The following is a 17,070-nucleotide window of genomic DNA, read 5'->3' on the forward strand; positions in this document are numbered from 1 at the left end:
TGGCTAGTCTTGGGATGGAAAGGATAGATACACTGGGATTGTGCAATAGCACTGACAGACTGTCCGGACACTAGTCTGGGGATCTGGGCCCCAGCTGTGTCCACACTGCAAAATGATGCATGGTGGACCTGAGTGACTGGAGTCCCATAGGGACTTGGGATCAGATCCACTCCCCTTGCCAGGTCCTATGACCCGAGTCCAGCGGGCTTACTGACTCGAGTCAGATAGATTTCTGCATAGATGGAAGCAGGGTTTGGGCTTGAGACTGAGTTTCAGTCCAAGCTCACATTGCAGTCTAGACACACCCTAAGTGTTAGGAATTCTCAGGAAATCCACTTAAGGAGCTGTTAATGCAAATTCCCCAGTCTCGTTAAGCAAAAACCCAGTCTTTTGAAGCTACGCCCTGAGGAGAGAGTTATTGTCTGCTGATTTATTATTACGCCAATGCCAAGATCAAAGGCCTGAGTTGTATAGAGAAATTTTTCATCTGCCCAGGTTCTGTTCCGGTTCCGGATTGAAGATGGATGAACTTGCAACCTTGAAATCCCTGGTCAGGAGGGAGTAAGCCACTAGTTAGGAAGCAGAAAGCTAAAGTGGGTGCCTTTGGGGGACCATCCTGGGCAAATATATGACACCTCCATGCTATGGAGCAAGGGTCCGAAATTTGTCGGGGGGGTTGCTTTATGCCAGGGATGTCCTTTTTCTGTTCTGCACAAAAAACACACAAATTTGGCTGTAAACAAATCCTTGCAGTTTGCATGTGCTTAGTAGAGACTTATTAAAGTTCAGCTGGGAAGAGCCTGACTGCATTAGGAATGCTCCATCCCAGGGATGCAGGCTAAGTGGGACTTTCCCTGCAATTATTGCTAAGGACCACTGTACAAGTAGAGCTGAGAGAAGGAAGAATGAAAGAACAGGACAGACAATTCTCTCCTAGCTAGTGCCTAAGCAGCGTGGAGGAAGCCATCTGACTTGAATGCACAGGAAGTAACAGCCAGTTGGGGGGAGAGGAGAGGGGGAAGGATAGAGGGATAGATTGGGTGATGGAGCAGTGAAAAGAATGCTACTGGGATTCGGAGCTGGGTAGGGGGGTGTAGGAGAATTGGTGGAGTTGTGAAAATAATGTTTTGCGTGGCACTCAGATACAATTATGATGACCTCCATAGAAAAGCTTATGAGGAAATTAATAATTCTGTTTTCAGAGCAAGTTTCCAATGGTGTGCATAAAGCAAGCATGGGTCCACACATTGAACAGCGAGAATAAAACAAAATATTGAACAGCTGCTCATTCAATGAGCACTATCCATCCCGTGAATGAGGGAGTGGTCTTGTGGAAAAAAAAAAAAAGAGTATGTGATCATGTAATTCAAGAATGCATCATAATTAAGGCTCCATGTCTGTCAAGGAGGTCATGGATTCCATGACTTTCCATGACCTCTGCAATGGCCGGTGCCCCTGAGGAGCCCCTGGGTCAGGTCCACTGGTCGCTGCTGGGGCAGTCTTGGGTCTACTCCTAAGGGCATTATGTGCCAAAAAAAAAAAAAAAATTCTGCGCACAATATTTTAAAATTCTGCAAATTTTATTTGTGAAATATATGTGGAGGCTCCAGCATAACATCATGGAACACAGGCTGTACAGAGGTGGGAGATCCCTCTGTAGCTTCCCCCCGGGACACGGGCTCAACAGTGAGGCTGCATCCAACCCTGATACAGCGCAAGGACCAGGCCTGCCTCAGAAATACCCCAGCGCCCTGCCCCTCCATGCCAGGTGCAGGCAGGCAAGCAGGCTCAACAAGGCAGGTTCTGAGTGTGGAGAGGCTTAGTATGGGGGGGATCCAGGGGTGGGATGAGAGGGTTCTGTGTGGGGGCAATCTGGGTGCGGGCGCCTCAGTAGGGGATCTGGATGCACAGGGACTTGGGAGTTTTTGGGTGCAATAGCAATGGGACTCTGCAGTGGGGTTCAGGTGAAGGTGGTTGGGGCTCAACGGGGGGGAATAGAGCTCATCAGGGGGGTCTAGGTGTGGGGGACTCAGTGGAGGTCAAGATGCTGGGGGCATGGGGTCCCAGGTGCAACTGGATGGGGCTTGGTGGGGTGGGAATCCAGGTGAGGGTGGCTCATCGGTGTAGTCCAGGTACAGGGGGAGTTGGGCTCATCAGGGGTTCTGAGTGCAGGGGGGGTAAGGCTCGGCAGGAGAGTCTGGGTATGGGGGGGCACTCAGGGCTGGGGTGCAAGATGGTGCTTACTTTGGCAGGGGGCTCCACAGAAGGGTGACAGCAACTCCCCTCCCTCAGCTTCTACATCCACGTGCTGCCTCTGCCTGCAGGCACTGCCCCTGCAGCTCCCATTGGCTGCGGTTCTCAGTCAATGCGAGTGGCAGAACTGGGGCTTGGGGTGGAACAGAGGCAGCATGTGGAGCTAGGAGCTGGGGTCGCCACTTCCCAGGAGACGGGTAGGGGACTGGTCCTGCTTTGAGCAGGGGGCCAGACTAGATGACCTCCTGAGGTCCCTTCCAACGCTGATATTCTATGATTCTATGACCCTGCCTCACCAACCCCCTACCCCACCCCAGCGGCGCCCCCCAGGGCCACGCCCACCACCCTAGCACCGTCAAGGCCCCCGCACCGGGCCGCCCTCCCCACCCCCAAGTTTTAGTCAGGGGTATATAGTAAATGTCATGTATAGGTCACAGGCCGTGAATTTTTGTTTACTACCCAGGACTGGTCCATGATTTTTACTAAAAATACCCGTGACAAAGCATAGCCTTAATCATAATGCATACAGAATGCTTGACTTTGCAACCTTTAACACAGTTTTTGTACTTGTAATCTTCTAGACAGGTTATCGAAATGGTTACTTTGTAAATGATAAGAAAGATGAGTAGTCACTACATGAACATACTTGAACCCCTTGTCTAAAAGGGCAACTTGAACTGTCAATAACTGCTGACCAGCTTGAACCTGAGTAACTGCCTGTGTACCCTTCTTGAAAGGCTGAAGTAGGCATATCAAAAGATGAAGAAAGTTCTAAATGAGTCCTGGATATGTGATTATATTTCCTAAGAATATCATGCAAACATTACTTTTGTTCAGGAATTTGAACTTTCTAAGTAGAGAATTAGGACCTATCCACACAGAGACTTTCTGCATGGCAACTCATGGTGTGAGACTACAGCACATTAACTGGCTGTGTTGACCCTGCTACTGCGCATTAAAAGTTTGATAGTGTGCTTTGATGTACTCCTGGTTGAGTGCATCAATGTGCCCTGCTCTCTGGCTGTACAAATTCAGCCTCCAGGTGTTGAACCTCAGAGGTCCATGCCTGAGTGAAGCTTTCACCCTTCCCTTTCACAAATATTACGGAGGGCACAGCATGCGATATAACCGCGGGGATGCTGTTTTCGGCCAAGTCCAGCTTCCCATACAGAGATCGCCAGCGGCCCTTTAAACGGCCAAAGGCACACTCCACAGTCATTTGGCACCGGCTCAGTCTGTAGTTGAACTGTTCCTTGCTGCTGTCAAGGCTCCCTGTGTAGGGTTTCATGAGCCACGGCATTAACGAGTAAGCGGGATCTCCAAGGATCACAATGGGCATTTCAACTTCCCCTACCGTGATCTTCCGCTCTGGGAAAAAAGTCCCGGCCTGCATCTTCCTGAACAGCCAAGTGTTCCGAAAGATGCGTGCGTCATGCACCTTTCCGGGCCAGCCTGTGTTAATGTCAATGAAACGCCCACGGTGATTCACAAGCGCCTGGAGAACCATAGAGAAATACCCCTTCCGATTAACGTACTCGGATCCTAGGTGGGGTGGTGCCAGAATAGGAATGTGCGTCCCATCTATCGCCCCTCCACAGTAAGGGAACCCCATTTGTGCAAAGCCATCCACTATTTCCTGCACGTTACCCAGAGTCAAGGTTCTTCTGAGATTAATGGCCTTGCAAACTTGCATCAACGCGATTCCAACGGTCGACTTTCCCACTCCAAACTGGTTTGCGACCGACCGGTAGCTGTCTGGAGTTGCCAGCTTCCAGATTGCAATAGCCACCCACTTCTCCACTGGCAGGGCAGCTCTCAATCTCGTGTCCTTGCGCCGCAGGGTGGGGGCAAGCTCCTCACACAGTCCCATGAAAGTGGCTTTTCTCATCCGAAAGTTCTGCAGCCACTGCTCATCATCTCAGACTTCCATGACGATGTGATCCCACCACTCGATGCTTGTTTCCCGAGCCCAGAAGCGGCGTTCCACGGTGCTGAGCACGTCCGTGAATGCCACAAGCAATTTCGTGTCGTACAAGTTACGCGGCTCGATAGCATCATCGGACTCCTCACTCTCACTGTCACTTTGGATCTTAAGGAATAGTTTGACAACCAAACGTGATGTGCTGGCGAGATAAGTCAGCATACGCCTCAGCAGTTCGGGCTCCATTTCCCGCAGACAGATTGCGCTGCACAGAAACCGCTGAAAGATGGCGCCAAAGGTGAACGGAAACAAAGGGATTTCTGGGATGCGAAGTGATGCATCACAGGGCGTTGGGACAGGACCCAGAATGCCCCGCACCCACGCCCCCTTCCCACAACCCACGGCGCCAGAATGGGAAAAGGTGCTCTGTGGGATAGCTGTCCATAATGCACTGCTCCCAATAGCGCTGCAATTGCCGCAAATGTGGCCACGACAGTGCGCTGGGCAGCTGTCAGTGTGGACAGACTGCAGCGCTTTCCCTACTCAGCTGCACGAAGTCAAGTTTAACTCATAGCGCTGTACATCTGCAAGTGTAGCCAAGGCCTTATTCACCCCCCTGAATGACATCAGCTGTAGTGTAAACAAGCTCTAAGTCACCTTTATATAGATATAAAACTGCATCCACACTAGGGGGTTGTACTATACTTTTTTTATTACAGTAGAATTTTTTACAGTAGAACTTCAGATTTACAAACACCTCAGGAATGGAGGTTGTTCGTAATTCTGAAATGTTCATAATTCTGAACAAAACATTATGGTTGTTCTTTCAAAAGTTTACAACTGAATTTTGACTTAATACAGCATTGAAACTTTACTATGCAGAAGAAAAATGGTGCTTTTAACCATCTTAATTTAAATGGAACAAGCACAGAAAGTTTCCTTACCTTGTCAAAAAAAATTTTTTTAAACTTACCCTTTATTTGTTTAATAGTTTACTTTTAACATAGTACTGAACAGCATTTGTGATTTGGGGGGGGGGGGGGGGAGGAAAGGGTCTCTGCTGCTGCCTGATTGCATATTTCCAGTTCCAAATGAGGTGTGTGATTGACCGGTCAGGTAATAACTCTGGTGTTTGAAACTCTGAGGTTCTATTGTAGATTACAAAACCAAACCAAACCAAAGCCAAACCCACACGTATCCCTAACTGTCTGTAGACCAGGTCTCAAAAGCTGCTGAAACTAGCTAGCAGCAAAAGGTAAGATAAGAGTAACAACTCTAAGCCCCTCTTTGGGATCTGATGAAAGAAATTTGATTTCTTAGCCAATGATGGACCTGTGGCTGGATGCATTTTCTACAGGAAGTATAACCATAGCCTAAGGGGGAAACTACACTACAAGAGTTTAAGAAACGTCCTAAATTGGAAGCAGCAATTGAAGTTACCCCTTAGGAATGTATCTTTCTGTAGAGCAGTTTTCCTAAATATCCTACAATGGAAAGGATTAAAAATGTATATAGAAAACATGAGATTGTATAAAAATAGAGAGAAATGCTCACGCTTTGGAGCATCAAGCCAATTACTAACTTATAGGTCCAAGAAAGAGTACCTGGTGGAAAAATGGGTATCCTTTTTCCCCCCAGAGGCTGGGAAGAGGTGAGGGAAAGAGAAAAGGCATGATACACTGGAATCTGTTGGCTATATAGGTGAGAAGCCCATTCTCTGGCAAATTTATTCAGCTGTGGCTTATGTATTATATATGAATTATCTTCACAAATATGTATTAAAAAACTACAGAGCACAATCAAATTCTCTATTTACTATTTAGATCAAGTAAATGTTTGTTCTTCCACCAAAAACCTGCACATCGTTTTTTGAACTTTTCCCATCCTCAAATGCCACTCTATTTTTGTTTTTAGATTTGAAGCTTCCATTTTTACATTTTGTACCTCATCCTTTAAAAAAATTGTAGTTTTACATATTATTTAACTTCCTATCTTGCTTTCACTTTTAAAAAAAAACAGCAAGACAAGATAGTCTTGAACATGAAGTATATATTAATATCACATTTCTGTTGTAGTAAAGCAAATGAGGACTAAATGGCTCTGTGGATATAGGGAAAGCAGTGGACATGCTATATCTTGACTTTAGCAAAGCTTTTGATAGGGTCTCCCACACTATTCTTCCCAGCAAGTTAAAAAAGTATGGATTGGATGAATGGACTATAAGGTGGATAGAAAGCTGGCTAGATTAACAGGGGTAGTGATCAACGGCTCGATGTCTAGTTGGCAGCTGGTATGAAGCTGAGTACCTTGGGGTCGGTTTTGTTCAACATCTTTATTAATGATCTGGATGATGGGTTGGATTGCACCCTCAGCAAGTTCACAGATGACACTAAGCTAGGGGGAGAGGTAGATACGCTGGAGGGTAGGGATAGGGTCCAGAGTGACCTAGACAAATTGGAGGATTGGGCCAAAAGAAATCTGAGGAGGTTCAACAAGGACAAGTGCAGAGTCCTGCACTTAGGACGGAAGAATCCCAGGCACCGCTACAGGCTGGGGACAGACTGGCTAAGCAGCAGTTCTGCAGAAAAGGACCTGGAGATTACAGTGGATGAGAAACTGGATATGAGTCAGCAATGTGCCCTTGTTGCCAAGAAGGCTAACGGTATATTGGGCTGTATTAGTAGGAACACTGCGAGCAGATCAAGGGAAGTGATTATTCCCCTCTCCTTTGGCACTGGTGAGGCCACATCTGGAGTATTGCATCCAGTTTTGGGCCCCTCACTACGGAAAGGAAGTGGACAAATTGGAGAGAGTTCAGCAGAGGGCAACAAAAATGATCGGGGGCTGGGGCACATGACTTACAAGGAGAGGCTGAGGGAACTGGGCTTGTTTAGTTTGCAGAAGAGAAGAGTGATGGGAGATTTGATAGCAGCCTTCAACTATCTGAAGGGGGGTTCCAAAGAGGATGGTGCTAGGCTGTTCTCAGTGGTGGCAGATGACAGAACAAGGAGCAATGGTCTCAAGTTGCAGTGGGGGAGGTCTAGGTTGGATATTAGGAAACACTATTTCACTAGGAGGGTGCTGAAGCACTGGAATGGGTTACCTAGGGAGGTGATAGAATCTCCATCCTTAGAAGTTTTTAAGGCCCAGCTTGACAAAGCCCTGGCTGGGATGATTTAGTTGGTGCTGGTCCTGCTTTGAGCAGGGGGTTGGACTAGATGACCTCCTGAGGTCTCTTCCAACCCTAATCTTCTATGATTCTAAAGAACATCTTCACAAACATTCTACTTTGTAATTAGTTATAAATCATGAAACCTGGTCGTATTCATGCTGCCCCAGTTAATCTGGACAAAAACCATCCAGATTGACAATTTTAGAAAATTATGGATAACTTAAGTTATTGTACAAAAGCATGTTCTTCACACACATGTAATCTTAAAAAACTTGAGCACACAGATGTACAATTTTACAAAAATGAACAAAGTTTTCTTCTCTTTCCATTATACCCCAGGATCAGGTTTTGATAAGACAAAATACATTACTTAAGAAGAACAGAAAGGTACAATGAAAAACTTCATTTGTAGATATTTTTATCTGTTTACCACATCAATTTGCTAAAGAGAGGGAAAATAAACTTCACACACACTAAAAAGAGAAATTGTATCATTTATTGTTTCTATACAGAAAAACCAATGTATGACATTAAGACTATTTCCTGGGACTTGCATTAAATTCTCCAGCATACATAAATGTAATTACCAAAAAGGTGATTTTATGCTCAAGAATTTTTGAGTGTATGGACACCAGCAATACTTCTACTGTAGAACTGCGCACACATTCTCTCACCCGTGCTGCTGAAACAGACGGAAGTGCTACAGAATTTTGTAGCTGTTACTTATTACACTCATTTGATGAAACCTACACTTCACACTAAAATCAGATATAATAATGTTTCACTTCCACTTCCACTTTATTTGTTTAACATTCTCCCACACACTACAGTCTCATGTTTTAGCTGTTTTCTTCCCCATCTTTTATTATTTAATATTTTGTCTCAACAGGTAACAAAAAAAAGTCAGTAAAGATATCAGTTTGGGATACGTTTTGAACACAATTTTATGACAAGCAATTTTATTCTATAAAGCTACTGGCGCTCTGTTCAAATTCAACACAAGCATCTTCTGATAATCACTATTCAAAAAATGTACCATATAAAAGTGAAAGTTTCTTTGCAAATACTGGAACTTCTAAGTTTTACAGTGTTGATTTAAAGGTGTCAGTAGCAGAAGAACCTTGTCAGCTTTACTACTGCTATGCCAGTGTTAAATTGACCAAATTCTTGTAAATTCAATAGTACTGTTACAGAAAGCAACAGACTAGACAGCATCCTCCAAAACTATTGGAAACGCTTCTTTTCAAGGGAGATGGGGGACAGGAGGAGGTGGAGGCAGCAGCAACAGAAGCAGCTTCAACAGGGCCAGGGAAGTGAGGAAAGCATTCTCCTTTTTTCAAAACCTCATCCCCATTACCCAGCAATAAAGAAGAGAGTACGTATTTGCTATTGCCAGTTCTGCAGCAGAACAAGGAAAGATACCACACTCAGGTCAGTTTCACACTTGCTGTTCAAAGAGTTTATGACAGTGGCTCTCAAACTTTTTTTTACTGGTGACCCCTTTCTCATAGCAAGCCTCTGAGTGAGACCCCCCCTTATAAATATATAAAAAGTGGTTTTTAATTTAACACCATTATAAATGCTGGAGGCAAAGCGGGGTTTGGGGTGGATTTGGGATTACTCACACCCCAAGCAATGTAAGTTATATCAAAGTAACCTGTAGCATAGACAAGGTCTCAGCTTTTTGAAGCAAGAGAATTTGGGGGTAAAAATAAACAGAAAATCCTTCTCTTCCCCTCCCTCCTTTTCCAACGTCCAGGAAAGTAGAGGTACGAAAGAGAAACTTTCCCCCTTTCTCCTAATAGCTGGTATGGGGTAAAGGAAGCTCCAAGCTAACCAAGAGGAACACACTTTCTCTCAGAAGAGTACATTTAAGGCATCCTAGTAAGAAGAGCAGAGCTTGTCCATGCTTCACTCCCCTACCCGTCTTCCTTTGCATTAGTTTCCATGTAACTAGTACACTTATAAAGACCTCAAAGTAGGTCTACACTGCTGTTGGGAGCAAGCCTCTGAGCACAGGAAGACAGACTTTTCCAACCAAGCTCATGCTAGCATGCTAAAAATAGCAATGTGGATGTTGCAGCTGGGGTGGCAGCTCAGGATTTCAAGCCCACCTGACCCCCTTGGACTGAGCTTGGGTGGAGAGCCTGAGTCTCCACCAGAGCTGCAATGTTCACATTGCAATTTTTAGTACTCTAACTCCAGCTTTGCTAGCATGAGTCTGTTTACCTGTGCTGGATGGCTTGCTCCTAGATGTAGTATAGACATACACATAGATGTAACTATGCAGAGTGTTTGGTCTGCAGCAGCTTTATTACTGGTGACAATATACAAATGAGGAAGAATAGATTTTACCTTTAGATTCCAGGTTTAGTTTTCTTGACTAGAAGTTGGAAGATGCATCTTTATACTGGTAACATGAGAAAAAATATCTGGAAATTATAAATATATGAAGCCAAACAGTGTTCTGCATAGAAAGATATTTTTCAAAGTAGAATCTCATTGTAAGGTTCAATAACCCTCAAGGCTAGCAAAGAAGTTGTATATCAGCAGTTCCCCAAACAAGGTCTGATGCATCTTTTCCAGTAATGCTTGGATACCAGGTTGCTAACTCCACCAGTTTAATTCAGCCCTCAACCAGGATGCTTGCAGAAGGAAACCACTAACTAGTGACTATTGTTACATAAAATATACTGCCTCCTACTCCAGACCCAAGAGTAACCATCACCAAGACCATCACCAGTAGTAACAAGAAGCACCCCCAACCTTTGATACATATGTAAAATATTTTATTAAAAGAATGAAAAGGTTACATTTACTGAACATGAGCAAACCACAATACACTCCCTCTATAAAAGGGATGAATTAGCTAGTGGGAAGTGGGAAAGGGTGGAGTTTGCAGTTGCAGTTGTCTTCAAACTAGTGGAATATTAGAATAACTTTGCTTTCCAAATTTTAATTGTGATCATGTTTTAAGAGGTTAACGTTTAATTTAGCTCTAAAAGAACAGTAATTAAATCTGTAATTTAGACCTGCTTTATTGTTATAAATTGATGTAGAATATTAATCCTTATTTTGTTTCTTATAAGTTACACTTTGAGTATGTCTACACCACGGGATTAATCCAAATGTATATAATTCGAATTTTGGAAACAGATTGTATAAAGTTGAATGTATGCGGCCACACTAAGCACATGAATTTGGCGGTGTGCGTCGATTTCCAGAGCGTTGCACTGTGGGTAGCTATCCCATAGTTCCCACAGTCTCCCCACCCATTGGAATTCTGGCCCCAGTGCTTTGGAGATCATGTTGTTAATGGGGCAGGTTCTATCCGTGGAACGCCAATTCTGGGCCCGGGAAACAAGCACAGACTGGTGGGACCGCATAGTGTTGCAGGTGTGGGACGATTCCCAGTGGCTGCGAAACTTTCGCATGCATAAGGGCACTTTCATGGAACTTTGTGACTTGCTGTCCCCTGCCCTGAAATGCCAGAATACCAAGATGAGAGCAGCCCTCACAGTTGAGAAGCGAGTGGCAATAGCCCTGTGGAAGCTTGCAACGCCAGACAGTTACCGGTCAGTCAGGAATCAATTTGGAGTGGGCAAATCTATTGTAGGGGCTGCTGTGATGCAAGTAGCCAAAGCAATCACTGAGGTGATGCTACGAAAGGTAGTGACTCTGGAAAATGTGCAGGTCATAGTGGATGGCTTTGCTGCAATGGGATTCCCTAACTGTGGTGCGGCGATAAATGGAAACCATATCCCTATCTTGGCACCGGAGCACCAGGGTACCCAGTACATAAACCGCAGGGGGTACTTTTCAATGGTGCTGCAAGCACTTGTGGATCACAAGGGACGTTTCACCAACATCAACGTGGGCTGGCCGGGAAGGGTTCATGATGCTCGCGTCTTCAGGAACACTACTCTGTTTAAATGGCTGCAGCAAGGGACTTACTTCCCAGACTAGAAAATAACCGTTGCGGATGTTGAAATGCCAATAGTTATTCTTGGGGACCCAGCCTACCCCTTAATGCCATGGCTCATGAAGCCATACACAGGCAGCCTGGACAAGAGTCAGGAGCTGTTCAACTACAGGCTGAGCAAGTGCAGAATGGTGGTAGAATGTGCATTTGGCCGTTTAAAAAGTCGCTGGCGATCAATACTGACTCGCTCAGACCTCAGCCAAACCAATATCCCCATTGTTATTTCTGCTTGCTGTGTGCTCCACAATCTCTGTGAGAGTAAGGGGAAGACCTTTATGGCGGGGTGGGAGGCTGAGGCAAATCGCCTGGCTGCTGATTACGCGCAGCCAGACACCTGGGCGATCAGAAGAGCACACCAGGAAGCGCTGTGCATCAGAGAAGCTTTGAAAACCAATTTCATGACTGGCCAGGCTACAGTGTGAAATTTCTGTTTGTTTCTCCTTCATGAAAACCCGCCCCCTTTATTGACTCATTCTCTGTAAGGAACCCACCCTCCCCCTTTCCCCAGCTTGCTTTCAAAGGAAATAAAGTCACTATCATTTAAAAAACATTTATTCTTTATTAATTGATTATAAAAAGAGGGAGAGAACCCAGGTGGGGTTTGGGAGGAGGATCCGCGGGAAGGAAAAGGCCACTAAAAAAAGGTTAAAAAAATGACAGCCTTTTGCTTGGGCTGTCCACTGGGGTGGAATGGGAGGGTGTACGGAGCCCCCCCCTCCCCCCTGCGTTCTTACACGTCTGGGTGAGGAGGCTATGGAACATGATGAGCGGGGAGGGGGGTTATACAGGGGCTGTAGCGGCACTCTGTTATCCTGCTGCCGATCCTGAAGCTCCACCAGACGCTGCAGCATGTCTGTTTGCTCACGCAGCAGCCCCAGCGTTGCATCCTGCCTCCTCTGATCTTCCTGCCGCCACCTCTCATCTCGAGCGTCTCTCCTCTCCTCACGTTGGTCCCTCCTGTCCCACATTGGTCCCTCCTGTCCTCATGTTCACTGGCTTCTTTCCTATATTTTGAAACAGTGTCCTTCCACTCATTCAGATGAGCTCTTTCACTGCGGGTGGATTCCATGATTTCTGCGAACATCTCGTCTCGCGACTTCTTTTTCCGACACCTTATCTGAGATAGTCTTCGGGACGGAGGAGGGAGGCTTGAAAAATTTGCAGCTGCTGGAGGGAGGGAAAAAAGGAGAGAATTTTTTAAAAAGATACATTTTGCAGAACAATGCTTATACTCTTTCACGGTGACCAACACTATTCACATTACATAGCACATGTGATTTCTGTGCAAGGTCGCATTTTGCCTCTTAATATTGAGCGCCTGTGGCTTTGCTGCTAGAGATCACAGACGCAGGTCCGGGCAACAGAATTCGGCTTGCAGGCGGCCATGGTAAGACATTGTCTTTTGGCTTCTGCGCCCTCCTTTCCCACATACCAAGCAAAGCCCGTTGAGTGCTGCGGTTTTCCTGTTAACCTTCAGCAGCAGAAAATAAACTAACCCCCCCCCCACCCAATCCAATTCTCTGGATGATCGTTTTATCCCTCCCCCCACCGCGTGGCTGGTATCAGGGAACGCAAAAAGCTCTGGGCCAATTCCGCCCCCGCCCCCCCTGTGCTTGGCTAACTGCAGGGAAGGATTTCTTTTCAGCCACAGGCAAACAGCCCAGTAGGAACGGCCACCTCTGTCCCCTTAATTAAATTCCCATATTTCAACCAGGTTACCATGAGCGACATCATTCTCCTGAGGATTACACAGCGAGATAAAGAACAGATGTTGCTTGAATGCCAACAAACACCGGGACCATACACTGCCAGGCTTTGTCATGCAATGATACCAGATTACTTGCTGCAAGCATGGCGTGGTCAAGTGTCCTACCATGGAGGACGGAATAAGGCTGCACTGCCCAGAAACCTTGTGGCAAGGCTTTTGGAGTATCTCCAGGAGAGCTTCATGGGGATGTCCCTGGAGGATTTCTGCTCCATCCCCAGACACGTTAACGGACTTTTCCAGTAGCTGTACTGGTCGCGAATGCATCCTAAGTCCTCAGGGCAAAGTAATCATTAAAAAATGCTTGCTTTTAAAACAAGTTTTATATTTTAAAAGGTAAACTCACCTGAGGTCCCTTCCATGGGGTCATGGTCTTGGATACTGGCTTGGAAGGCTTGGGAGGGTACTTCAGTCAGGCTGAGAAAAAGATCCTGGCTGTTGGGGAGAACGGAGTGCTGGATGCTCTCCGCAAGCTCGTCCTCCTCCTCTTCCCCGTCCGCAGAATCCTCAGGTGTAGCTGATGAGATTATCCCCGCCTCGGAATCCACGGTCAGAGGTGGGGTAGTGGTGGCAGCCTCCTAGAACTCCATGCAGCTCAGCGTAGAAGCGGCATGTCCACGGCTCTGACCCGGAGCGACCGTTTGCCTCCTTTGTTTTTTGATAGGCTTGTCTGAGCTCCTTGACTTTCACGTGGCACTGATCTGAGTCCCTATTGTGGCCTCTCTCCAGCATGCCCTTGGAGATTTTTTCAAAAGTTTTGGCATTTCATCTTTTCGAACGAAGTTCTGCTAGCACTGAATCCTCTCCCCCTACTGCAATCAGATCCAGTACCTCCTGTACGGTCCATGCTGGTGCTCTTTTTCGATTATCGGCCTACATGGTTACCTGTGCTGATGAGCTCTCTGTGGTCACCTGTGCTCTCCACGCTGGGCAAACAGGAAATAAAATTCAAATGTTCGCGGGGCTTTTCCTGTCTTCCTGGCCAGTGCATCCGAGTTCAGATTGCTGTCCAGAGCAGTCACAATGGTGCACTGTGGGATAGCTCCCGGAGGCAATACCATCGCACTGCGGCCACACTAACCCTAATTCGAAATGACAATATCGATTTCGGCGCGACTCCGCTCGTCGGGGTGGAGTACAGAAATTGATTTTAAGAGCCCTTTATTTCGAAATAAATGGCTTCGTTGTGTGGACGGGTTCAGGGTTAATTCGATTTAACGCTGCTAAATCCGAAGTAAAGTCATAGTGTAGACCAGGCCTTAGAGAGATCAACTAATATTAAAGACATTATTTACTCAGAGCCTTACAATATACTGCTAAAGAAGAAACAACCCTTAGGAGCACATATTAAACCTTAGTCTCACAAGTGGTCAAGTCATAATTTATTGATTATCAGCAATAAAAGGCACTTTAGTTTGCACTCTACAAAAAAGGGTGGTGATGGTGCTGGGAAGGATACAAGGTACTGTCAACTTCAGCGACACCTAAAATTACTATAACAAAGATTGGAAATGGGTAAGTTTTCCTTAGTCTGTTTACTTTGTGTAAATTCAGTGTCACTGTTTTTTCCTGTACAATCACGTGATTTCCCATTTGTTTGGGTCTTTCACATGAACAGGAGAAAAAAATTAAAATACAGAAAAGGGATTCTAAAGTAACAAAAAACAAGTAGACAGAGGCAGGTGTAGTTCCCTGAAACAACTTCTCCTTCTGAAATTAACTAAATTTCCAACTAGTGATCTAATTTCATGCTTATAAGGAATATAAAAATGAGATTATGCAATATTTGAAGAGAACATTAAAGAATTTCTAGACATTAGAAGGAAAACACCCAGCTACACAATCAAGCCTTGATCCAGCATAGACTTATTCATGTGCTTAACTTTAATCATGTGAATAGTCCCACTTACTAATGCAAGTAAAGTTCAGTATGTACTTAGGTGTTTGCAAGATTGGCGCCTTCTTAGTCTTTGAAAAGGATACATCTATAAAGTTACTGGTTTGCAGTAGACTAGACAACATGTCAGAATTAGTACATTGCTGTCATGCCCACAAATTTATCTTGTTCTGCGACAGAATTGTAGAAATTGGTTACATTTAATAAAGTGTTGGCAGTCACAATGAAATTTATTTTAGATTAGTGATTATTCAGAGCTCTAAATAGCCACCCAATCCCCTACCACAATAATTCCAAAAACAATAGGCACTTTCAAGTTATTTGCCTATACTGCCATTTGAGAAATATGTTTACAGCCGAAGAGAGGCAGTATTGTCTAGCAGACAAGGCAATGAACTGGGAGTCAGAAGTCTAGGTTCTCCTTCTACCAGTGACTTACTGTATGACCTTGGACAAGTCACTTCATGTCTCTGTGCCTTCATTTCCCTTCTCATCCTTTGTTCAATTTAGATTTTTTTTTTTTTTTTTTAATCTCTTTGTGGCCAGGACTGTCTCTTACTATATGTTTTTACAGTTCTTAAAATAATGAGGCCCTAATCTTCAGGAACTGTTACAATCAATCAATCAATAAATCAATCATTGGAAAGACTGATAAGGTTAAAAAACATGTTTTATATTAAACTCTATGCCCTCATTCTTGTACAATGGCTACGCCTTGTATACTTATGCCATTATCATCCTGAATCCTGGAAAAAGTCTAGAATTCATATGGATCTTTAACTGTCTCTGATATCTGAGCTATTACAGGATGCACAAGATTTTTTCCTCCTGTACTGGTACTAAACAAGAACCTCCACAGAAGTATATGCTAGTCTATTTTAGTTACTTTATTTAAAAAAATCATTCAGTTCCTGTCAGGCAGAAGTACAGAAGGCTAGGATAAGGTATATTTTATAGCTATGCAAATTTCATTTTATCTTTATACACACAAAACAAGAGGCAGCTTTTGCATCTTTTCAGCATGAAATGGGTAAATGATTGTGCGGGAGAGGGGGAGTAGGAAATAGAGGAAGCCTCTGAAAGCCCTAAATTCACATGCACAGAACAAGGCAAGAAGAATTTTAAGTTAAACTCAAGAATGATAAATATTGTAGAAAGTGCAAATGAACACAACACTTTCATCTGACAAACTGTCAAGACTACGTTAGTACATTCTTGGATAAACATTACCAGCACCAATCTGAATGTTATTTTCCATTGTAAAATATACCTTTTATGCCTTATAGCTCTAATTTATCCAAAATATAAACATTCACCTTAACTTAGTTAATGTTTGATTCCTAAATACCAACTTAAAAAACATCAAACAATTTTATTTCTGGGACAATAAACAGACACACTTCAGTGTAATTGTCTGTCCTAATATAAACCTTGAAATTGCTTTATATAAACCTTTAGACACCTTACAAATGGGTTATTAGTACCTCCTGATTTCTTCCATTTAGAGTTATCACTAATTGTACACACAAATGCTGCACACTAATGATGTGTGTGCAAGTATCAGATAATAGAATATATATAAAACACAACCATTGTCCTGGATAACAGGTAAGATTTCCCTTAATATTATCAACACTACAGGAATCCTTATTAAGCTAATGGAAGGACAAGCACAGTGAAATCTTACTGTAAAACACCTACTATTGCTGTTACTCAATTCCCAATATTTTTCAAACAATCCAATTAAACACAAACACCTTTAAAGTCAGCTGAACACCATGCTATTAAATTCATTGCTTACGAAAAATAAATACCAGTACTTTGAAATGCAAAGACATTTAATTACATCAACTTTAAAAAGGTACAATCTATACAATTTTCTGTGTGTAGTTATACACAGCATACATATGAAAGGTTTTCTTATGGTATAGCTATAGTCTCACAATGACTATTTACTACTACATTTTAGAAGAGTCTAAAAATGGATAACACGCTCCCAAAAAATTGACAAAGCTTCCTAAGGTCTAGTTTAATAATCATCTGAGCTTCCCATTCCTTTTGTAGTACTATTTACCATTTG

At 44.1% G+C, this 17,070-nt stretch overlaps 1 protein-coding gene across 1 annotated transcript in view; it reads right to left on the reverse strand.

The window, feature by feature from the left end:
* Window positions 1-17,070, reverse strand: part of RASA1 (RAS p21 protein activator 1) — a 108,824-nt gene that overhangs the window by 90,386 nt on the left and 1,368 nt on the right. The gene's annotated exons all lie outside the window — the stretch shown is intronic.

The sequence above is a fragment of the Malaclemys terrapin genome, chromosome 6 (assembly GCF_027887155.1).
Source record: "Malaclemys terrapin pileata isolate rMalTer1 chromosome 6, rMalTer1.hap1, whole genome shotgun sequence".
Classification (NCBI taxonomy): domain Eukaryota; kingdom Metazoa; phylum Chordata; order Testudines; family Emydidae; genus Malaclemys; species Malaclemys terrapin.